Source organism: Malaclemys terrapin, chromosome 1 (assembly GCF_027887155.1).
Source record: "Malaclemys terrapin pileata isolate rMalTer1 chromosome 1, rMalTer1.hap1, whole genome shotgun sequence".
In the NCBI taxonomy this organism is placed as follows: Eukaryota; Metazoa; Chordata; order Testudines; family Emydidae; genus Malaclemys; species Malaclemys terrapin.
Genome location: NC_071505.1, coordinates 342619148 through 342644305, shown reverse-complemented (window position 1 = coordinate 342644305; position 25158 = coordinate 342619148). Strand labels below are relative to the sequence as shown.

The window sequence follows — 25158 nt, the reverse complement described above, 5'->3', positions numbered from 1 at the left end:
GGAGGCGGAGACGGAGCAGAGGTGAGCTGGGGTGGGGGGAGCCGTCCGCGCCACAGCAGGTAACCCGGGGGGAGGGGCGCGCAGGGGAACCACTCCCCACCCCAGCTCACCTACGCTCCGCCTCCCTGGGCCTGAGCGCGAAGCCGCCGCTTGCTTCTCAGCCCTCCCACGCTTCCTGCGCGAACAGCTGATTGGCGGGAAGTGGGGGGGCTGCAAGCTCAGACTGACCCGATGCTCCAGGCACTGCGCGGTGGCAGCATGGCCCGGCTCCAGCCGAGCGGCGTGGCTGTAGCGCCGCCAGCCACCTCCAGGCAGCGCGGTAAGGGAGCAGGGACGGGGTGCTGGATAGAGGGCAGGGGAGTTCAGGAGGCTGGTGGGGGGCTGGATAGGGGTCGGGGCAGTCAGATGGCAGGGAACAGGGGGATTGAATGGGGGCAAGGGTCCCGGGGGGCAGTCAGGAAAGAGCAGGGGTTGGATGGGGCGGTGGGAGGCAGTCAGGGGCAGGGGTTCCAAGGGTGGTCAGGGGACAGGGAGAAGGGGTGGTTGGATGGGGAATCAGGAGAGGAGTTGGAAGGGGTGGCGGAGGGCAGTCAGGGGACAGGGAAGGGGGTGGATGGGGCAGGGTCCCGGGGCAGGCATCAAGGAACACGGGGGGTTGGACGGGGCACGAGTCCCGGGAACGGGGGGGTGGGCCAAAAATCGCTCAGGACGGGGGCGGTGGCTGAGCCCTGTGTCCCGCTGGGGGGGGGGGGGAGGGGGCGAGGGCTCCGTGCCCGTGTCCCGCTTGGGGCAGTGGGGAGGGGCAGCGGCGCGCGTGGGCTCCGTGTCCCACTTGGGTCCGGGGGGGGGCGTGGAGGCGCGGCGGCACGCGAGGGCTCCATCCCCGTGTCCCACATTGCTGGCTCCTGTCGGCGGGCAGGCACGACACCAGGAGCTGCCCCAGGAGCGCCGCCACGCCAGCCTCGGGACTTTGTGTGTGTGGGGTTTAGAATCCCCCCGCGGGCCGCACAGTGAGCCCCCACGGGCCGCATGCGGCCCACGGGCCATATGTTGTGCAGGCCTGGTCGTGTGGCATACTCTCCACATGTCTGAAAAGCATAAGACGCCATCTGCGGACAATGGCCCCAGTAGTGTGTAGACCGGAGTGACCATAAACATCTGCTTTACAAATGAAGTCGTTCCACTCTATGCCCAATATACAACGTTGGCATTTTATGTGGAAAGACTCCAGCTTTGCCCACTCTGAGTGGCGCAGTCCCAATGTTTCGCAGCCGTACAGCAGTACAGAGAGGATACAGCTCGATTAGATCCTGAACTTGGTTGTCGTGCCGAGATGATGTTGATTCCGTCTTCATTGTAAACGACCCATGGCAGAGGCTGCAATGCCACACTCAGGCACCTAAATAAATGGCCTGACCTTTCTCAAATGCTGAATACCAAGAACTCCTCACTCGAATCTGCCGAAGCCGTGGCTGTTCAGCTCCTCTGAAAATCAATCCACTCGTTTAGATGCCTGAATATGAATGTTAGTGCCAGACTTTGGACAGTGACATAGGAAGATATTGGCCTGAGCCTATGCATGGACTCTCATCCTACAATCCAGCCCCTCAACAGATACATCCCAGCTTCTGACTGTGAGCCATTCAGCTACAATGGGGAGGCCTAGATGCTGTAAGTGAATTAACATGTAATGATAGATAGACAGATAGATAGATAGTATAAGCTATTCTTTCTACCATCTGCCGTACGGATTTGCTCTGTAGAGCTTGCTGTCCCTGTTACTCATGGGTATTTATGTTCCAGAGGCCCACATGAGAGAGGGAAGGATTTCAGGCCCAAGGCCCAAGTGGGGCAGGAAGAAGCACACACTCACCTCAGTTGCCTTCTTTGCTGAGGTAAGTTTTGTTGACTTGTTGAACTGAGATTGCAGAGCGTTGCTCAGTCCCATATTCTCACAACTGGCAGTGCCCCATATGTATGTCTGGGGCACCTTGCATCCTCATTTCTTGACCTGTAAGTGGGGTGGCCTGGGGTTTATGTAAAAGGCAGGGATTGTGTTGAAACCATAATCATCCAGAGACTTCTGAGGAAATCCCCCTGGAACAGTGGAAATAGCGTAGCATTCGGCCATCAGTCCCTCGGTAATTTCCCAGATTGTGACTGCGTTTGATTTCCCGTGAGACGTCTTGAAAACTGCTCTCTTTGTTGAGAGGCTGAACATCTGAAAGTTCGCCCTGGAGAATGTAAGCATTGACAGGAGAGCCGTTGTGTTGATTCCCTAGGGCGCACTGTCCAGCACACCGGCAGACAGACCCAGATCAGAAGGCCTGGACTTGGTACGTGAATGTAAGTAATATCCTTAGGTTAGTGCAGTGAGGAAGCAGAGGTCCCAGGGTGTGGGTCAAGGAGATGGCAATGGGGACGCAGAGGCCCTGTCATGGCACCAATGGGGTATAATTTGTACTGTGTGCTTTGGTCATCCACTGTGTGATGATCCTCTTCTGTAATGGGCGCCATCGGCCTGGTGTAATGGCTCCAACACCACCCTCCTCCCAGCCTCAGGAGAGGGAGGTGTTCCCAAGGGAGAGGGGGCATGGCTGCGGCATCCCCGAGGCTTCTCTGCTTTATGCTGGGGGCTGGCCCAGTGGCCAGATGGCCTCCAAGTTGGTGGGGGTGGCGCACAAAAGCGGCTTTCAGGCACATTCCCAGGCAGCTGCCAGGATCTGCACTGAGCCTAGGATCTGCAGAACCATATCACAGGCTGGGCCTCAAGGCTGGCAGGTTGGCAGATGCTGCACTGAGCAGCAGAGTTACTCTGTGTCCTGAGTCAGGAAGCTTTTCTGCTGCTTCGCTGATCAGAGGAGCCTGGTAGTTAAATGAGGCAGGAAGATACACCTGGTTAATGCAAAGACACAGATGGAGCCCTGGAAGTCCGTATTTCCTGGTGTTTAGTCAAAGAAGATCAGGCCTGGGCAATATGACTTGACAGTCCTCAGCAAGGACTCATCAGAGAGACCCTCAGATGTAAAGAGGGAGGAGGTGGGGGATATTGGGTACAAACTCCCCAGATCCAGTTCCTTAGTCCGGGATCTGAGTGAGGGTGAGACCAGCCCGTCAGTCAAAGGAAATAGTGGACAGTGAGATGGTTATAGGCTAAGCCTAGAGACGCAGGAATGAGTCCGACCCCTCTTTGTTCAAGGTGGCCTGATCCAAACAAAGCTCATGGAAGTCAGTCTCTCTGTTGTCTTTAATGGGCTTTGGCCCAGGCCCATGGAGAAGGGAATGTGTTCTTTGAGCCCTACAAAGGACAGAGCAGAGACCATTTCCATCATCAATAGTGTGATGATTGAGCTGGAATAAAGCTAATCCAGGGTTCCCCTTTCTCTGCTGTTGCTAAACTTCTTTTTTCCTTGTTGATCCCCCAACACACGAACTGCTGGGCACCGCCAAAGTCCACAAAGAGGAGAAAAGAGGGAGGAGCAGCATCCGCCTGCTAAAATTCATGGCTGAGGACGGACCAAGTAACCTTTGACCCTGGCTAGCTCATTCTGCATTCCACAGGGGACCCTTATTACATAACAGTACAGTGATTGGCCAGCCCCAGGCTGGCAGGATAAACCCAGAGCACAGCAACCTCTGTCCTCATGACTGAAATGGGCTAGTGCCACTAGATGGGCCATGCCTCCTTCACCTCTATTACACAGCAGTAAGGGTGTGAATCACAGCGAGGAGATCAAAGCTCTGTAGAGCTAGAGACAAGCTCTCTCCTCGCCACCTTTCATATGGCAATTCTCACCCCTCCCCCACCCCCACCCTCCCCCTCCCCCCCACACACACATTTACAGAGGAGACTCTAGACAAAATACAGCAAAGGGCAAAATAACTGGTCCCTGGACTGTGGGAGGAGAGTTATGGGCAGGGAGTGAGGGAGCTGATGGCAAGGGGAAGGCTCCGGGCGAGTGTGGTCCCGGTGATCAGCGAGCCTACGGGAGTTATTCACATTCTCAGGAGGCCGGGACAATTGCTTAAAACGAAGACAGGAAAGCTGGAGGCAAGACCACGTTAACCATGAAAGCAGCCTGTCGGTTTGCCTGGCACGGGGACAGTCCAGCTCGCAGCGTAGTTCTCCTACAGTCGCTCTGGACTGACTCTGGCTCTTGTCCCCACTGAGTCTCCCACCCCAGCCACCATGCACACATGAGCCCAGGGCGATTCTGAGGAGACCCCTATTTTCTGAACAACTGCTTCAGGAAGGACCTGGCTGGCTGGGAAAGCGCAGAGCACTACAGAGCCGGCTGGGCCCTTCATGTTTTTCAGCCTGTCGGCATATTGGATTCAGACTAATTCTCAGGCTGAACTCTATTTAGAACAGGTACCTTTGTTCCTTCCTGTGCTAACGTCACTCCGCTTTGGGGGAGAATAAGGACAAAGCCTATTAGAGATCTATAGAAAGCCGATCTGGGAGACAGATTCTTCCACAGCTGCTACTGTGAGATTCTGACAGCATCCTCTGAACCACCGGGTGCTGGCTGCTGTCAGAGAAGGGGTCCTGGACTGGATGGAACTCAAGTTTTGATTCAGTCTGCTAATGCCTATAGCTAGTCCTTCACTAGTCAGTACCAGACGCCAAGAACCAGCTCCTCGGATGGTGCAAATTGGCTTAGCGCTATGGACAGCAATGGAGCTCTGCAAATTCCCACCAGCTGAGGGTCTCTAGCCCTGCAGCATCAGTGACTCAGGACACTGGAGTGTATTGGCCGAGGCTTTGAAATGATCATGGCAGTGAGAAATGGGCTCAGACTGGAAACCCCAAACCCAGCACTGGTGGACTTGGGGACGCTGAGATCTGGATCCGGAGCCAGAGCTGAATGATGTGGCTTGGGGCAGTCGCTGATTACAATAACCCCTGGTGTGTAGCTGGGCTGTGTGCACTGCACTCTGGGCTCCCAACTGCAGGATTTGACTAGTAGCCTTTCAAAAAAAAAAAAGAGGTTTTGAGGTGCAGAAGGACAAGGAAAAATGTGACACCCTGTCCCAGACCTTTCTGTGGTACAGGGGTCCCTTTACGAACACAGCAGCCATCTCCATACAGCAGCTAACAAAAAAAGAAAAGCTTCCATGATCCTTAAATCCTGACCCTGTCCCTCTTCCATCCTGCACTGTCCTTTATTACACAAAGGCCTTGTCTACACTTACGTCAGCACGTAGGGTGCGTGTAGCTCCACGTGAAAGGCTGTGGTAGGGAGGGCAGCCAGGCTTAGCTTGGAGAGCTGCCGGTGCCATTCCGCACTGCCTCCCCCGACCAGAGCCTTTCCCCACTGGAATCTTTCACTGTCGTGGGGAAAGGCTCTGGCAGCGGGGAAGGGGCAGGACTCTACCCTACTAAATATAGCAGCGTAGACACGGGAGGCCCTGCATGGGCATGTAGGGTGCATAGCCATAGGGTTCAAGCGTCCCTTTACTTGCCTTAGCCAGGCCTCACCATCTACACTGCTGTTACACCCGTGCTAGCAGGGTCGAAATAGCCCCAAGTGTAGACCTACCCAAAGCAACCACCTCTGTTCCTGGAGTCCTAATTGACTGTGCTTGAAGAGGCTTGGGGATTGCAAAGGAAGGCAGGGTCCAAGTTAACAGCCTAGCCCAGCAGCAGCCCCTCTGGTGGGAATTCGTCCTGGGCTCACTGCAAGGAAACAGTTCCCCCTTAGTTAGGACTTTGTATTGTTCTTCCAAAGAAGTAAGGCAGAAACTAGTCATGTAAGCCACTCACCACAGGGTGGCGCTGATGCTCTGCCTCCCCTACGTTTTTCTCCTCTTAGGTCCCTTTGCAGCGGATCAGATGATGTCCGGTCTCTGTGCCCACTGATGCAGTCTGAGTAGCAGGAGCCCTTCAGCCCCACGGTGACATGGGCTGTTATGTGTTTGAATGATTAATCCTTCCTCTTCCTATTCCAGGCCAGAAGGGCTGAGGTGCTGTTTCCCGAGGAGCTGTTCCAGGACTAGCGAGGTAAGCACAGACACGGGCCGTGCACTACAGGTCTAGGTACACGCAGGAGCGCCGCCAGCGTTTTTGCCGCCCTAGATGACGGAAGGTCCCGCCCCCGAAATGCCGACGACAACGGGGGCAGCCGAAGATTCGGCTGCCGCGGTCGCCGCCCCCCAAATGTTAGCGCCCAAGGCAACCGCCTAGATTGCCTAATGGGTTGTGCCGGCCCTAGGTACACCCCTGTAACCCTAGAGGGGCAGGAAACGTGGTCCTTTCAGGTGGAAACGATGGTCGTTTTAATATGAGTGTAGAGTGTTTAGATGCAAGCTGGCTGGATAGAAACAGAGTTTGGAAGATCAATATGTAGCTGAAGATCATTGTTTTTACTGTGTTTTTCCCCCCTCTCATAGGAGCCTTTCCAAGCGTCACAGAAGGACGGGCCAGAGTTAACATGGCATCGAGTTGTTTGTTGCATAATAAAGCTGCTGCTGATTTCCAAGTGTGTGCGGCCAACTTTCCTCACTGTGCACTAGGCCGCGTATAGCCATGTGACTGAGATGTCGGCCTTCTCTTTTCTGGGCACTGCACCTTTAATAGTAGAGGAATCTTGCTGGCTGCCAGCATCCTGGCTAGGGTTGCCAGGTGTCCGGTTTTCGACCGGAACACCTGCTCGAAAAGGGACTCTGGCGGCTCCGGTCAGCACTGCTGACTGGGCTGTCAAAAGTCCGGTTGGCGTGGGGCTGGCAGGCTCCCTACCTGGCTCCGCGCGTCTCCCCACAAGCAGCGACATGTCCCTCGGCTCCTAGATGGAGGCACGGCCGCAGCCCCGTACACAGCCCCCACCCCGAGCGCTGGCTCCGCATCTCCCATTGCCTGGGAGCCGCGGCCAATGGGAGCTGCAGGGGTGGCACCTGAGGGTGGCGACAGCGTGCAGAGCTGCCTGACTGCGCCTCCGCCTAGGAGCCAAGGGACATGTCGCCCTTTCCCTGGAACCGGCTGAGGTAAACACCACCCGGAGCCCGCACTCCAAAACCCCTCCTGCACCCCAACCCCCTGACCCAGCTCTGAGCCCCCTCCTGCATCCAAGCTTGGGGATTGGTCGTGCTTTGAGCAGGGGGTTGGACTAGATACCTCCTGAGGTCTCTTCCAACCCTGATATTCTATGACTCTATGATTTCCTCCCAGAGTCTGCACCCCCCCCAATACCCTACCCCAGCCCTGAGCCTCCCCTGCACCCCAAGCCCCTCAGCCCCACCCCAGAGCCCGCACCCCTAGCCGGAGCCCTCACCTCCCTCCCCCCACATTCCAACTGCCTGCCCCAGCACTGAACCCCTTCCCCCACCCGTCATCCCCAGCCCTCCCCAGAGCCCACACCCCCAGCTGGAGCCCTAACCTCCTCCCGCACCCCAACCCCCTGCCCCAGCCCTGAACCCCATCCCACACCCAAACTCTTTCCTGAAACACACGCCGCACCCCCCTGCTGCAACTTGGACCCCCCCTCCTGCGCTCCAAACTCCTCGTCACCAGCCCGGAGCCCATACCCCCAGCTGGAGCCCTCACCCTCACACCCCAACCTCCTGCCCCAGCCTGGATCCACCTCCCACACCCTGAACCCCTCATTTCTGGCCCCAGTCCAGAACCTGCACCCCCACCCCAAAGCCCATGTCCCCTCCCACACCCCAACCCCCTGCCTCAGCCCAGACCCCTCCGACACTCCGAACCTCTCATCCCTGGCCCCACCCCAGAGCCCACACCCTCAGCCGAAGCCCTCACCCCCTCCCACTCCCCAACCACCTGCCCCAGCCTGGTGAAAATGAGGGAGAGCGAGCGACAGAGGCCGGGGGGAATGGAGTGAGCGGGGGTGGGGCCGCGGGGCAGGGCCTCGGTGATGGGGTGGCAATGGAAGGGGCCTTGGAGAAGGGTTAGGGCAGAGGTGTTCGGTTTTGTGTGATTAGAAAGTCAGCAGCCCTAACGCTGACTTTCGGGGGCAGGGGGCAAAGCCGGGGGGCCTGCTGTAGTCTGATCAATGGCTGGAGTTCCAAGTGGTGCCTGTTGGCTCACAGTGGAGCAAGTTCAGCCTTTCCTTTCGAAAACTCAGCCGGGCATTTTGAAGGAGAATCTCAGCTTTCTTCTTCCTTTCTTTCAAGTGAGTCGCTCTAGATTTTATGGCTGTGGGTAAATACTTGAAAATGTGAACTCCAAAGGCTCAAAAACCAGAGAGCAAATCATTTGTTGATTTATTAACCTCATGATTTGGGGGACATGACATGATTTTTGAACATGGGGTGTTGGCCCTACTGCCTCTGTGTCTAACCCTTGGCAGGGGGAAAGGTACTTCCCCCTCGTGGGTTGCCAATTTTGGTTGGACGTATTCCTGAAGGGTTCATAACATGACATAATCCTTAATTAAAGATTAATCTTGAATTCATGGAGACGCCAAGCCAATCCTGGAGGCTTGGCAACCCTACCTGCAGCACAAGCCGCCTTCTCTCAAGAAGGAACACCTACAAGCGGACATCCCCCAGCTCTGCCCACTCTCTGTTTTCTTGCTCCATTTTATCATTCTGTCTTCATCACAAATCACCCTTTCCCCTGCCCTGTGGGTCATTCTATCTGTTCCTCTTCCCTGCATGTCTCTCTCCCTCCATCTTTGTTCCTCGTTCTCTGGTCCCACCTGTTTCCTCCCTCCCTTGTTCTCTACCTCCTCTTCTGCTTTGCCCACCCTTGATTCATCTCCTACCTAGAAATTTAGCCAGGAGAGTGGGGGTAACCCCCCAATTCTGGCAAAAAGTGGTGTGGGATCTTCAGCAACGACCCCTGATTGGGATCTCAGTTTTACGGCTCCTCCGGCAGGTGGTCCAGCAGCAGAGCGCCCCCTAGCCCCACTGGCTCAGTATTGACACAAGGGACCTCCAGCTCCTGCATTCCAAGCAGTGCAGGCTGGAAGATTCATAGTTGGCCAGGGGGAAATCAGACCAAATCTGAGACATTTGATGAGGAGGTAAACAATCATGAGTTTGCAAAAACAAATCCTCAGGTGCCCGCAGATGCTCCTACACATTGGCATTCTCTGACATCACGGCCTGCTCCTGTTCCTCCTTCTGTTCATGTGTAGATAAAAGCCTGAAACACTTGGAGAGCTTTAATTTTCTCTGCCCCATGCAGAGGTAACAGGATAAATGATCCACACCTCTGCTTACTTCTCTGTGGGGAAAACACACCTGTTCTGCATTGCTCGAGCCACAGGGTGACTCATGGGAATGCAAACGTTCTCACTGACCTCCCGAGAGCCACATCAAACACGGAGCCGTGGCAGGAAACAAACCTACCAGACTGTAGGTCACGGCAAGTTTGGCTCTGGACTGTATTTCACCTGCAAACTGTTAACAATACAGGCAGCTCCAGAGGGAGTGCCACCAAAACACCCCCGGTTCAGCTTTGTGTTGACAAGAGCAGCTAAGGACACGGACAATAACAGACCCAGAGCTAGGTTCTTGATACCACTGGTTCCCTAGGACATAGGTTTCTGGCCCTATGCCCAGTGCAATTCAAATCTGTTATTATTATTTATTTGGATTTCAGTAGGACCTAATGGCCCCAGTCCATTGTGCCAGGTGCTGTATATGTGTTTGTTATTTATATTACATACGATTTAGGAGCCCCAGTCATGGACTAGGCCCCATTGTGCCAGGTGCTGCACAAACACAACACAAAAGACAATCCCTGCCCTGAAGAGCTGACAATCTATCAATGGGATCAATCTTCACAGTGTGCACAGTCTCTTCACAAGCGCACAGTCAACCTGTGGAACTCCTTGCCAGAGGATGTTGTGAAGGCCAAAACTATAACAGGGTTCAAAAAAGAATTAGATAAATTCATGGAGGATTAGGGTTGCCACCCGGCCAGTCCGAGTTCCGGCTTGTGTGTCCAGGTGCCATTTGACAAGACCTGATATCTGGGTTTTTTGGATCTGGAGTGGAAGAGGTGGATCAGAGGGTGTGGTCTGGGAGAAAGGTTTATCTCACGGTGACACTAACACTTTTGACTGGCTGGCCAGGAAGTACCACCCCCTCATATCTGAGGACTTCCTGAAACAATCAGAAACACAGATGGACTGGGGTTGCTCTCCAACAGTCCCACCTCTGGGACCTACTTCTGGGATTCACAGCATGGCAGTCAGCACGTCCCAGAGCGCATGTGGGTGTCCAGCGCCCTGGGGCTGGAATTCCACTCTTGCCCATCATAAATGCCAGCTGCCACGCTGCCGCTGGAGGGATTAGGAGCATTTAGATCCCACGCTGTGATTAGGTCGCTGACGTTCCTTTGTACAGACTAACACCTTTCACCTGGGATTCGGGGCAGGACTGCTAAGGGCGCAGCCGCAGAATGCGCCTGGTCCAGTGAAGCTGCCTGCAGAAAAGAGCATCTGAGTGGCAAGGAATGGCTTAACTGGGCAGCGTAAGGACGCGACAGGTGAAGCCTCTGGTATGGCACGGCACTCGAGGTGTATATGTTCTGTATGCGGCTCCTCCAATACATTACGTAAAGAAGAACTCCACGGACTAGACAGTGCCATATAGGCACAACCCTGCGCAGGGCAAATCCACTGCCCATAGGAGTATGAGGCCCAAAGCTTGCAGAGCTCCCCAGCCTGGGCCCATGGCTGTGCCCCACAGGAGGGTGCAGGGTGCCCTCCCCTCTGCTGCTCACCAGCTTTGTCTCTCCACTCCAGTCCTTTCACCACGGTGGCCAGTGTCCACAAGGCTACTAGCCGGGAGCAGACCCTGCACCCTCCAGCAGGCCTGTTTCAGTACGGCATCAATGTGCATTAGGTACCTTTAGTTCCCACCAGCGGGGTCTACACGGGCTGGCTAGAGTGCGACGTGCGAGTGCTGCACAACTCACACCCCCATAGAGCGGACTGCGGCGCCGTGTAGACAACCCCGTCGGTGCCTAAAGGGGCAGTTAGACACCTAAATCCAACAATTAGGCACGACTAGCATTCACAAAAGCCCACTCAGCTGCTACCCTGTAGGCACCTAAAGCCCCTAGGCATCTACTTTTCCACTGTTGAAGTCTGTGAGGCGCTTACACTTGGTGGTGGTGGCCCCTGTGCAATAGCCCAGGAATCAGAGCTCTCATCCGGATCCAAATCCCCCCTCTGCCTGATGTGGGGCAGGGCCTCGAACCCTGCTCCCACCTCCCAGGAGAGTGCCCAGGCCCCTGGGCTCTGGGGTCTCTCTCCTGGTGAAGCTGTTCCCAGTGGTGCAGAAGCAGGCTGCGGAGCCTGGCATAGCACTGGGCCAATGCTCGGCTTTGGCGCCCGTCTCCCGCAGGGGAGTTGCTGCCGTGTTGTGCAGCAGATGCTCGGCTGCGACTTGGAGACGGGGCTGAAGATGCCTCATGCACTGGGCCCTACAGGCTCTAGCATCTGGTGGGCTCATACCCAAGGGACCAGTTAGGATCTATGATACACACAGTAATTCCTATCTTGGCCTGTAGGGGGCAGTCCAGTAGAGGGGTACAGGGTAACCCTGCCCCAAGGTGTTTCTCACGTCTGTTGCCTGGGGTGCCCCTTCCAGGCCGTCCCTATGTTAGAGGGCAGGTTTCCCTGTCCGGGGCTCAGTCAAGCAGCCTGGTCTCATTGGGGCCTCACCTCATTCTCCTCCTGTCTAGCTGCAGCGGTTGGATCACGTCTGTTATTGCAGGCAGCTCCCCCTGGGAGAGACCATTAGGCTGCAAGCCCCAAACTCCCACCCCATTGACGATGCACGACCTGCCCCAGGCCCTTTCCATGCAGAGACATCCCTTCGCTGTGGTCAGAACACACTGCCCCCGTCCCAGGCTAATCCCTGGTGGCTGGGGCACTGCACTGCACCGTTAGTTCACATTAGTGCCACATTGAGAGACTCGAAGGGCACCTGCCTCTGTGCTCCTGCTGCAGCTTCTGCAGCCTCCTCTCCTGGCTGCATCCCCTTCCCTTCCTCTGCCTCCAGTTCCCAGGCTGCTGGACCCCTCACGTCCTCTGGCTCCCTAGTCCCTCTCCACTAGGCCGTCATAGCACCTTCTAGAGGCTGAAATGAATCCCTGCCCCTCCAGGAACGACCCATGGCTCCATCCCTTGCCACCAGCCCGTTCTGAACCGCTACAATGGGCTCTGTGCAGACAGGGGCGGCCCTAGGATCTAGGCTGAGGTTTTTGGTAAACTGGGAAACATTTTGCCCCTTTTTTCCTTTTAATGTTTTTTAAGCGTTTTTTTTTTAAACAGAGTCTTAATTATTCGGTTTGTCCATCCGTCCATCTATCCAACCAATGTTTCTGAGATCAGATAAAATAGAGACACAATTTTCAGAATAGATTTGTACACGACAGCTAGATGATATTTCAATCCGATTTCAAATAAAAATGCATTAAAAATGTTAATTATAATTTTTATTATTACAAATCCAAAATCATCCATTACGCTCTCCTGCTTTAACTGCCATTACCACCACATCCGATATAGAAAGAAATAAGAAAACTCTGCAATGAACTTTAACCTGTATTTACAAAACACTCCGAATAAAAAACACTCCGTGCTCTTAAAACATGACTTTTCTTGCTTTAAGTTTTGAAAATTCAGTCACTAGTTGTTTTAGATCCAGTTTTCCAGCTCTTTCATGCTCTATTGATATTGTGGCAAGTCCAACAAGTCTCCACCATTGTCGAACACAGATATGTTTTTACCAATTTTAACTTTGAGAAGCTACATTCCCCACTAGCTACGGAAACTGGCAAAGTTAAAAGAGCTATAAAAATGTTTGGAAAACTGTCTGAGTTTATTTTCACAAACAAACTTCAGGAGTGGAATGTTTCTTAAGTCGTCTGGAAAAAGCCTGAATGAAGCTCACTACATAGATCTGTAGCATCAATGTCTTCTGAATTTTCATGAGTCAATGCCGACAACAGTTTTATACAAAATTCTCTTATCTGTTTTGCTGTTTTCTTTTGCAAGCTATGGATATCATCTAGAAAGCCAAATACTGACTAACTGCTGCATGTATTGAAATCTTTCATCAACCAAGTCAATAGCAGTATCAAGGACTGCGAAGTAGAAATTCACTTTGAACCTTTGTTTTGGATTCTGAATGGGTGTGTCTCGTCCTTCATACGAAAACTGCTGTTTCTTTTGCCGAATCAGAACTGGCTCTGCTTCAAATTCTGTCGGAAAGTCTATTTCTTCAGCAAGCTCAAGAGAATCTACCAGTTCTTTCGAACCCTTCATCACTTCTGAATTCCTCCAGAATATTTTTATTTTGCTGCAGTTTTTGAATAGCAGAATGTACGTTCAAGTTCTTTTCCTGAAGCCGCTTACTAGTGAGGTTAATCTCAAAAAGGATATTATACCACAAAATGAGTGAAAAGTCACAAATTTGAACTTGGAAAGACCATTTGCAAGAGCTTCTGCATCTGAACGTGCCATATTGCCAGATGATCCAGTAAAGGTAGTATCATCAGAAATTTCAATTAGGGCATCATAAATGTTTCCAAGTTCATAGTGAAGAGGCTTCAAAGCATCAATGCGACTCTCCCATCTTGTCTGACTAAGTGGCTTCACAGTTAGAGAATTCACATGGCGAGTCCAAATCTCCCAACGGCGTGTTCAGCCTGAGACAAACACATAAACACGTTGCACCAGGTCAAAGAAACTGCTTGCCTCCAAACAGCATCTAGCAGCATCATTGACAACCAAATTCAGAGAATGCGCACTGCAAGGAACGAAAAAGGCCCTAGGATTGATTTCCATCATTCTCCTTTGCACACCATTGTCTTTACCCTTCCTATTACTCACATTATCATAGCCTTGGCCACGTAAGTTTTCAGTAGATAATGACATTGTTTCAAGCTCTTGTAGAACAGTTTCAGTCATAAATGCTCCAGTTGTCTCCTTCAGTGATACAAAACCCCAAAAATGTTCCTTTATGAGCACTTCAACACTATCTTCATCTGCAGACTTTTCCATATTCACAAAACGAATGATCATCGTCATTTGTTCAACATGACTCACATCTGGTGTACAGTCCAGTATTATTGAAAAGTATTTTGCAGAATGGGCAACTTCTACAATTTTATTTTTAATGGCATTTGCTAGGATTTGAATCAGTTCATTCTGCATATTTTTTCCTAAGTAATGAACCTGTGTTTCATGATTAGTTATTTTACGTAGATGCTCCTTCATGACTGGATCAAACAAAGCTAGGTATTCAACACATTTTTAAAAGTTTCCATTACCTGGAGTATATAATTTTTCATTTCTACCGCAGCTGCGGAATGCTACGTTTTGCCCACCGAGAACTCTCACTAAAACTATCAGACGCTCTAATATTTGTTGCCAATATTCTTCTTTTTCCTTGATCACACGTAAATTTTCTTAATCGATAGTTTTTCCTTTTTCAATCATAATTCAAGTTCTTTCCAATTTTGAAAACATTCCAAATGTTCTGTATTTCTTTCATGTGAAGAGAGAATTGAAGATATATTTTTCCAGTCCTTTGAACCATTTTCAGTAAGTGATGTACCAATTGCTTGATTTCTAAACAACTTGCAGCAAAAGCAAAACACAGAGTCCTTCGCCACTGAATATTGTAACCAGTTTAATTTCTTCCCCATTATGAGTTTCCTCTTGTAATGCCAAGCAGAGAATTTTCTTTTATTTCCATCCTTAGGTAAGGGAAATTCATGAACTTGTTCAGGTCCATGTTCCACAAGAATTTGCTGCACGCTGTCATCACATCTGGGCCATGAAGCTGGGTCCCCATACTGTAACTTCCTCATCCTTTCTTCCAGAATTCTACTTCACTTACTTCAATTTCTGCATGTGTCCAAAGGTGAATAAATTTTTTCCACTTCCATATCAGTCTGATGCTGTGAGCTGCCTTCATCTAGAAGTAAGTTTCCATCATCTTGATGTTCCAAACTGCTTCCATGCGGATGTGAGATAACCTTCTCTCCAAGTAAAATTCCTTCATCTGGATGCTGTGAACTGCTTCCATCTTTATTTGGATTAAAGAGAAAATATTTCAGGAAGGATCCCTGCTGTTTTGCTTGGTCCTTTTCCTTCTCAGTCTTTTGTTTACGATACTCAGCTCCGGAGGGTTTTCTTTTTCCTCTTTCTGCCATGGGGCACTTGAATATTGTTATGTACTGTGCTCCCGACTGCAAGCCTTATAGTGTTAAGGATGGCTGTCGCACCACATGGTTGGTGATTTAAACCACATTGCAGCCATTCCAACATGTCTTTTCACTGCTTAAACGTTCAATAATTAGTAACATACACTCACTTACCTATTAAAACAGTTAGTTACAACGTTTACATGGAAACAAAATGACCTTTTTTGACGTTATAACCTGACACCAGTTGTTTGGAAAGTGATCCCCTTCCTCACGGTTACCCGCTTGGAGGGGGACGTCATCACTTTCGTAGTCTATTAAGCGTTAACGCTGTCACTTTTCCTTTATGGACCTTATTTATTACATGTGAACCAGTTATAACAAAGAAAAGTTCATAATTATACAGCCCGATAATAATGCTAAGATTTAATAACGCTTAAAGATACTCACATTTTGGATTTATAAGGCTGAAAGACGTTATTCTTTATTCTTTGGCACCAGGAAACACAATTTTCCACAGTATTCGCTCGATTCTTAACCACCTACCTGCAATGTGTGTTAAAATGGCCGTTTGACATGTATCAACTCGTGATATCTCCGCTCTACATTAATTTCTGGCTATGCAATCTTGATGTATGTTCGAGTTAGGTGTCACTAGCATTGTAGCTCTTGCCACTGGTGGATGTGTTTCATTATGGCTGAGTTATTGCTTATCAAAATTGCGGAGTGAGTCATCTTGACCCTACGTCGCAAATTGAAAAAAAAAATCGCTAAAATATTATTTATTTTTGCAGTAGATAAAAGATTTGACATATTAATAAATTCTCAAAAATGTAGAGAAATTAATTATAATTCCTATTCCCTCTGTATGCACATGGGAATTGAAATAATGACATCATCGTTATTTTATTTGTATTTTTTTCATCTTTTTCATTTTTTCCCCCTTTTATTTTTTTTTTATTTGATTTTTTTCCTCAAATTTGGCACCCCATTTAAGTTGGCACCCTAGGTGACCACCTAGTTCACCTATATGGACGGGCCGCCCCTGCTTCCAATATATTAAGAAATATGTTAGAAAGAGGCCAGTGATCAGTTGTTCTCCATGTCCATTGAAGGGAGGACAAGAAGTAATGAACCTGCAGCAAGGGAGATTTAAGTTAGATATTAGGAAAATTTAATAAGAGTTAAGCTCTGGAATAGGATTTCAAGAGAGGTCGTGGAATCCCCTTCACTGGAGGTTTTAAGAACAGGCTGGACAAACACCTGTCAGGAATACACCAGGGTTACTTGGTCCTGCCTCAGCGAAGGGGGCTGGACTGGATGACCTCTCAAGGTCCCTTCCAGGCCAATATTTCTAATTCTGTTGGGCTCTATTGTAAATGACTGGATAATTATAGTCACTTGAAAAAGAAACGAAGACCCATTTGTCTTGTAACCACCCATTTCGTTGTCACTTTATTGCATTCAATTAAAATTTTTGAAGAAAATCCATTCTATAAACACCTGCATTTTTAAGCACCAGAAAGGTCAGTGAGCCCCTGTCATTCTTACCCTCGCTAACCCATGACTTGAGACCTACTGCTACGCAGGGCCAGCTCCAGCTTTTTTGCCGCCCCAAGTGGCGAAGCCAAAAAAAAAAAAGATAAAGCCGCGATCGGCGGCATTTCAACGGCAGCTCTACCAGGCCGCTTCATTCTTTGGTGGCAATTCAGCGGCGGGTCCTTCCCTCCGAGAGGGAGTGAGGGACCCACCACCGAATTGCCGCCGAAGAACCGGATGTGCTGCCCCTTTCCATTGGCTGCCCCAAGCACCTGCTTCCTTTGCTGGTGCCTGGAGCCGGCCTTGCTGCTACGGGGCTATATTACAAGACTCTGGGCTGGATCCTTAGGTGGTGGAAAGCGGTGTCGCTCCATTACTTAAATAAAGCTATGGCAATTTATATCAGCTGAGAATCTGGCCCCATGACCCCAGTGGAGTTACACGAGGGATGAATTCGACCCCATATGTTTAGTTTTACATAGAAGACTGGACTTCACACTTCTTTCCAGCTACAAGTTTCAACCTGCAGTCTACAAAAGCAATCAGCATTCCAGCCCAGTTTAATAGTGTAATAAATGGGTTAAAAGAACAGGAGTACTTGTGGCACTTTAGAGACTAACAAATTTATTAGAGCATAAGCTTTCGTGGACTACAGCCCACTTCTTCGGATGCACGAAAGCTTATGCTCTAATAAATTTGTTAGTCTCTAAGGTGCCACAAGTACTCCTGTTCTTTTTGCGGATACAGACTAACACGGCTGCTACTCTGAAACCTGTCATAAATGGGTTAGCGCATGCATGTGCACCACTGCCCTCTACTGGATGGAATCCAAACTACTCAACTTTTCCATTATTAAAATTTATTATTTCGGGGGTGCCATATTTACATACTACCTTATTAAAAAACTTTTTGGCCACTACCCTGGTGCTATTATTTTTAGTAGGAAATGCCTTCACTCATTCTGAAAAGGAATTAATTATTACCAATAAATACTGGAATCTTTCCTTACTTCTTGGCAATTTATTAATAAAATCAATTTGAACCCTGTGCCACGGCCCAAGCCTTCGTTGGTGCATCATGGGTTGCCAGTGCAGAGGACGAGCCTCGTCCTGAATGTACCGCACACAATTCCACACCCATATTTTAATATTATTCTTTCCAGGGGTCAGCAACTTTTCAGAAGCGGTGTGCCGAGTCTTCATTTATTCACTCTGATTTAAGGTTTCGCGCGCCGGTAATACATTTTAACATTTTTAGGTGGTCTCTTTCTATAAGTCTATAATATATAATTAAACTATTGTTGGATGTAAAGTAAATAAGGTTTTTAAAATGTTTAAGAAGCTTCATTTAAAATTAAATTAAAATACAGAGCCCCCCGGACGGGTGGCCAGGACCCGGGCACTGTGAGTGCCGCTGAAAATCAGCTCACGCGCCGCCTTTGGCACACGTGCCATAGGTTGCCTACCCCTGATTCATACACTCCCATTCTGCTACTTGTTTTAGCCTTTTTAAAGTCCCTTCCACTTTTTCATGCATAAACTGATGGGCTACATTAAGTAACTTCTGTTTCTTTGGAACGTGGTTAGGGTGATTTGCAGTGCCATCTGTTGGCTCAGATGTGTCAGCACAGACATTCTTGTCGGGCTATTGTATCTACCCGATTATTCCAGGCGGTTTTTATACCCGTTTCTTTACTGTGTGCCCTTACATGTCACACCTTTAACTCTTTAGGGGTTTTTGTTACCCACTGGTAATTTTTTTTTTTTTTTAATATGCAATTTTTTTTTATTTGCTGCTTTTCACCTGTTCCTATACCAATGCTGTATCCAAAACTGTATTCCCTTCACACAAAAATCACTGTCAGCATAAATATATACGGGCTGTGGGGAATTTTCATATTGCCTTCAAACCTGATAAATTGCGTGGAGCTTGGCATGCTGAGCCAATCCATGGTCTAAATGTTCCTAAATGACTTCCTCTTCTAAGTTAATGGCAGCGTATTTTACACACCTTTTCCTTTTTACTACCATTGCACTCCCATCAGTAAACCAGACGTGCTTTTCTTGACCCATGGTATCTCATTCTTCCAGTGGGGGGGCCTCTACCAAGGCAATTCTTTGCTTCAGAGTGACCTCTGGACATTCATGTTGGGGTTTTTTTTTTATTAGGGCATGTGTTACCATGTCCAGCTTGGACACTGTTTCTGCTGTCACCTGTTAACTAAAATAAGTGTTCATTGGGCCATTCGGGTGTTTGAGACTTTACCTCCCATTAATCTTCCTGATAAAATGTACTTTAGAGGACTGTGGGTGCTTTGAATAGTACTAGGGGCTGTTCCTGTAAGAGGCTGAAAAAATGGTACTGCCCAGACGGCTGCTAGACACTCACGTTCACAGGGATCAAAATTTATTTCTGCTCCTTGTAATTTTCTGGATTTATATACTACTGGCACTAGCTTTCCCTCTTCATTATTTTGTAATAGTGTGGCAGTCAAGGCTATGTTATTAGCCGCCAAACGAATAACAAAAGGCTGTAATTCATTGTAGGGCTGGGGCTGTGAGAGCCTTCTGTTTTAATAGGGTTAAAGTGGAGTCCTGCTCTTTGCCCCATTCCCATTTTGTCTTTTTTTTTTTTTTTTAGCAGTTTTCACAATGGGTGAGTTATTTCAGCCTATTTATAAATGTGCGGTCTAAGAAAATTGAATCCTCCTAGTAGTACTCTTAAAGAGTGGGCATCGGTGGGGGCCGGCATTTCTACCAGTGCCCTTACCTTCCTCTGATCTACCTGTTTTCCTTCTTATTCTTTGGTTTGATTCCTTTGTGCTGCCGTTTATGGGCAGTTCTTTTCTTCCTTTATTAAAACAAGAGGCTGCTAGGCAGCTCTCTAACACCACATTCTACAGACCATTACCCTCTGATCCCACTGAGGGTTACCTAAAGAAACTTCACCATCTGCTCAAGAAACTCCCTGAAAAGGCACAGGAACAAATCTGTACAGACACATGCCTAGAATCCCGACCAGGGGGTTTCTATCTGCTACCCAAGATCCATAAACCTGGAAATCCTGGACACCCCATCATCTCAGGCATTGGCACCCTGACAGCAGGATTTCTGGCTATGTAGACTATCTCCTCAGGCCCTACGCTACCAGCACTCCTAGCTATCTTCGAGACACCACTGACTTCCTGAGGAAACTACAATCCATTGGTGATCTTCCAGAAAATACCATCCTGGCCACTATGGATGTAGAAGCCCTCTACACCAACATTCCACACAAAGATGGACTACAAGCCGTCAGGAACAGTATCCCCGATAATATCACGGCAAATCCGGTGGCTGAACTTTGTGACTTTCATAGAATCATAGAATATCAGGGTTGGAAGGGACCTCAGGAGGTCATCTAGTCCAACCCCCTGCTCAAAGCAGGACCAATCCCCAGGCAGATTTTTGCCCCAGATCCCTAAATGGCCCCCTCAAGGATTAAATTCACAACCCTCACTTTAGCAGGTCAATGTCAAACCACTGAGCTATCCCTCCCCCCCTCACCCCTCACTTTGTCCTCACCCACAACTACTTCACATTTGGGGACAATGTATACCTTCAAGTCAGCGGCACTGCTACGGATACCCGCATGGCCCACACTATGCCAACATTTTTATGACTGACTTAGAAGAACGCTTCCTCAGCTCTCGTCCCCTAACGTCCCTACTCTACTTGCGCTACATGGATGACATCTTCATCATCTGGACCCAAGGAAAAGAAGCCCTTGAGGAATTCCACCAGGATTTCAACAATTTCCATCCTACCATCAACCTCAGCCTGGACCAGTCCACACAAGAGATCCACTTCCTGGACACTACAGTGCTAATAAGCGATGGTCACATAAACACCACCCTATACCGGAAACCTACTGACTGCTATACTTACCTACATGCCTCCAGCTTTCATCCAGACCACATCACATGATCCATTGTCTATAGCCAAGTTCTAAGATACAACCGCATTTGCTCCAATCCCTCAAACAAACACCTACAAGATCTCTATCAAGCGTTCTTAAAACTACAATACCCACCTGCTGAAGTGAAGAAACAGATTGACAAAGCTAGAAGAGTACCCAGAAGTCACCTACTACAGGACAGGCCCAACAAAGAAAGTAACAGAACGCCACTAGCCGTCACCTTCAGCCCCCAACTAAAACCTCTCCAGTGCATCATCAAGGATCTACAACCTATCCTGAAGGACGATCCCTCACTCTCACAGATCTTGGGAAACAAGCCAGTCCTCGCTTACAGACAGCCCCCCAACCTGAAGCAAATACTCACCAGCAACCACACACACTACACAACAAAAACACTAACCCAGGAACCAAACCCTGCAACAAATCCCGGTGCCAACTCTGTCCACATATCTATTCAAGGGACATCATCATAGGACCTAATCACATCAGCCACACCATCAGGGGCTCGTTCATCTGCATATCTACCAATGTGATATATGCCATCATATTCCAGCAATGCCCCTCTGCCATGTACATTGGCCAAACTGGACAGTCTCTACGCAAAAGAATAAATGGACACAAATCAGACATCAAGAATTATAACATTCAAAAACCAGTCAGAAAACATTTCAACCTCCCTGGTCACTCAGTTACAGACCTAAAAGTCGCAATTCTTCAACAAAAAAAACTTCAAAAACAGACTCCAATGAAAAACTGCGGAACTGGAATTAATTTGCAAACTGGACAATATTAAATTAGGCTTGAATAAAGACTGGGAGTGGATAGGTCATTACACAAACGAAAACTATTTCCCCATGCTAATTTTTCCGCTACTGTTACTCACACCTTCTTGTCAACTATTTGAAATGAGCCATCCTGATTATCACTACAAAAGGTTTTCTTCCTCCTGCTGATAATAGCTCACCTTAATGGATTAGTCTCGTTAGAGTTGGTATGGCAACCTTCATATATATATATATATATATATATATATATATATATATATATACATACACACACACACACACACAGAGAACATGAAAAAATATCTTCCTACTGTATTTTCCACTCCATGCATCTGATGAAGTGGGTTTCAGCCCACAAAAGCTTATGCCCAAATAAATTTGTGAGTCTCAAAGGTGCCACAAGGACTCCTTGTTCTTTTTGCTGATACAGACTAACACAGCTACCACTCCAAAACCTGCATTAACACTGACGCTTTCTGGCTTGCTTTTGGATCCAAAGCCATCAGCAGTTGAGAGACTCTGTCTTACAAGGGACACAATCAACTGCCACCAGAATTTGGATTACTTTCCACTTTTAACTCCTGCTTCCAAAACACCCGGTGATCTGAAAAAGAAAACACCCTATTGTGGCTCCCTTCGGAGCCCTAATAGGATCTTAATTAGGTAGTATGGTCTGCGTTTGCATTTCTTTTACCCCTTCTACAATATACACTGCACGTTTTGGGGAAAACGCACATTCCTTCCATAGTTTAACTTTTATAACATTAGCCATATTAATTTTGACATAAGGTGTCACTGTTTCTTTTGTGCTCACAGAGTTTTTATGTAGCCTTATCAAAGTGACAGTTTGATGACACAGAGCCACCTTAAGGTCTGTCTTTTTTATAAATTTTATTTATTTATTTATTTTTGACTACAACTCTTATTTGCTATTTTGTTACTAAAAAACAAATCCGGAATTTTTCCCCATTCTCCTGGGTTTGACTGCCCTGCTGCAGCCACGACTTTGGTCCTTTAAAAAGATATTGAACTTATAAAGCATTAAGGTACCTTAAGGGTTAAATGCTAAATACCAAAGCCAAACACCACTAGTTACCTGTGGATGGCAAAAAGGGTCTCTCAGTGTTGCAACTTTGAACGCACAATTCAAATGGATTTTAGAGATATTATTTAAAAACAAAACCCAATTCATCTGAAGCCTACAAAACAAGAGTTTTACAGCCAGGAGTGTTGCTTTAGGTCCTAACACTCCACATATTTACACAATATATTTATACACATTATACATATTTTTTTCTTAACATTCCTTACACTGCTCTAATTTGTACACAGCTCTACATAGATCACATTTGTATACATTGGGGGGGCAGTTACGTTCCAATAGAACCCCCTTGTGTTCTTTTAGCGAATTTAACTAAATTGTCCATAATCAAATGATGTAAATCAGATAGGCTCTTTGCCTGGCTTATTTACAGACATTCCTTTAGAAAAGGGCCCATTTCCCTTCAGAAGGGCTGCAAAGAAACCAGGAATTCTCTTTCTATAACACTTTTCCTTTTTAACATTTTTACAACATTCAACTGCTTAATTCCCTCCAGCTTCCGCAGAGCTAAGGTCTCACTCTCTTTCCTTAAATCACTTGTTTAGCTCCCAAAATGACGCCTTCATCAACTCAGATTTCACCATTCCAAGTAGTGTTCCAGGGATCTGAATTCCCCAGGCCTGCACTTACTGCTTTCTCTAGTCCTGCCACTATGCCCTCAGGGCTTCCAACCTGTTTCCCCCCCCCCCTTTTTTTTTTATTTGTTGCCTGCCTGCTTGTCTGGGCCCGATTCTGCATCCCTTTCCATGGACACAGGCTTTGTTCCACTACCAATTTAGCACGGAGGGTGGCTCCTCAACTAGCCCCCACCCCTCCTGGTCCATTTCCTGAAACATTTTTTCTTTAAATTGTGAAATCACAACAATATCCCACCCTCCTATATCCCTCAGAGTGAGGCCTTACAGAAATCTACCCCTTATTTGCCCACGCTTGTGCTGGGGCTTACAAAACACAAAAAGTCTACACCCACTAAAAACAATGCCTGACAGAGCAGGACGGGGGAAGGCTAAGTCCCCTACCTTTTGGGCTCGATCCTGCTACGACCGAGGGTATATTCACCTATGAAATTTTTCCCCGAGTGACAGATAGGAGCGAGGACTCTAATCCTCCCCATTATGGCCCGGCACCTCTACAACCAGGGGAGTATATAGCTAGACAGTTTGTATATATCTTATTTGGATAGTTTTCCCCAACAGATGGGTCGGAGTGAGGACTCTAATCCTCCCCCTATTGCCCGGCACTTCTACAACTCGGGGTGTGCACACCTGAATGATCGATCACTTTATATGGATGGCATAGCCTTTTAGCAATGTTTAGCAGTACAGTAACTGCTCACTTAAAGTCATCCCGCTTAACGTTGTTACGTTGCTGGTCAATTAGGGAACGTGCTCATTTAAAGTTGTGCAATGCTCCACTCTTACGTTGTTTGGCTGCCTGCTTTCTCCACAGCTGGCAGCCTCCGTAGGCCCTCCCCCCACCAGCAGACCCCGTGGATCAGCGCCTTCCCCCGCCTCCTGCCCGGGGCAATCAGCTGGCTTGTGGCGTTTTGGAGGCAGGAAGGAGGGGGGAGGAGCGAGGACTCGGCGCGCAGGCTCCCCCTCCCTCCCGAACACCGCAAGCCAGCTGATTGCCACGGGCAAGAGGCAGGGGGGTGGGGGGAGAGCCTGCGCTAAGACCTTGCTCCTCCCCCTTCCCTCCTGCCTCCTAAACGCTGCAAACCAGCTGATTGCCCTGGGCAGGAGGGAGCGGGGAGGAGGGAGGACTGGTCGCACAGACTCCCCCCTGCCTCCTGAACTTGGCAAGCCAGCTGATTGCCACAGGCAGGGGGAGGAGCCAGAACTCGGGCGTATCTCCCCCCTCCCCTGCCTCCCGAATATGTCAATCAGCTGGCTTGCGGTGTTTAGAAGGGAGGGGCGAGGAGCCAGGACCCAGCGTGCGAAGTAAAGGGGGAGGAGGTGGGGAGGGAAGGGGTAGAGTGGGCAGGCTGAAGGTTGAGCCCCCCGCCCCTGGTGCTTGCAGAGTAGGGGAAGCTGCCCTGGAACTTAACCCCCTCATTACATTAATTCTTATGGGGAAATTGGATTCGCTTAACATCGTTTCACTTAAAGTCGCATTTTTCAGGAACAGAACTACAACATTAAGTGAGAAATTACTGTATGTTCAATCACAGTGCATGTCTTCCCCCTTTCACAATTCTCCACCCAAAACTGTTATGCTTAGAAGAAGCCCACGGGATCTTTTGCAGGGGAAACGGCAATATACCGCATTTATTGAAGATACAACAAGTAGCATATGCATTCAATCACACACACACCCCCCACACACACTGACAGTCTATGGTATAGTTACCAGTTTAGAGTCCGGATCAATCTAGTGGCCCGTTAGGTTGATCACGGTTAGGGAGGAGCCGGGTTCTGTCGGCCACAACATGATGTTCCGGGGAAGTCTTGGCAGGACGAACCCAAAGTTTCATGGCAAGGCACCCTGTTTACATAGTGATTTTCCTTTACTGGGACCAATGAGTTTTGCACCATCATGCTGTAATCAATTGTTGTTTGACGAGTGCTTGTTTTCTTAAATTGTCCTCCTTACTTTTTATTTTGTTTTTTTATTAAGTTTTTTAGGGAGTTCTCCCAGGCTGG

At 48.7% G+C, this 25158-nt stretch overlaps 1 long non-coding RNA gene across 1 annotated transcript; it reads left to right on the top strand.

Annotated features, from left to right (window-relative positions):
* The first annotated feature begins 1364 nt into the window (after positions 1 to 1364).
* On the top strand, positions 1365 to 2323 carry LOC128830147 (uncharacterized). Its single transcript, XR_008443548.1, has 3 exons — positions 1365 to 1671; positions 1804 to 1895; positions 2283 to 2323. It is a non-coding gene; the product is annotated as an uncharacterized LOC128830147 (long non-coding RNA).
* The last annotated feature ends 22835 nt before the right edge of the window (positions 2324 to 25158 follow it).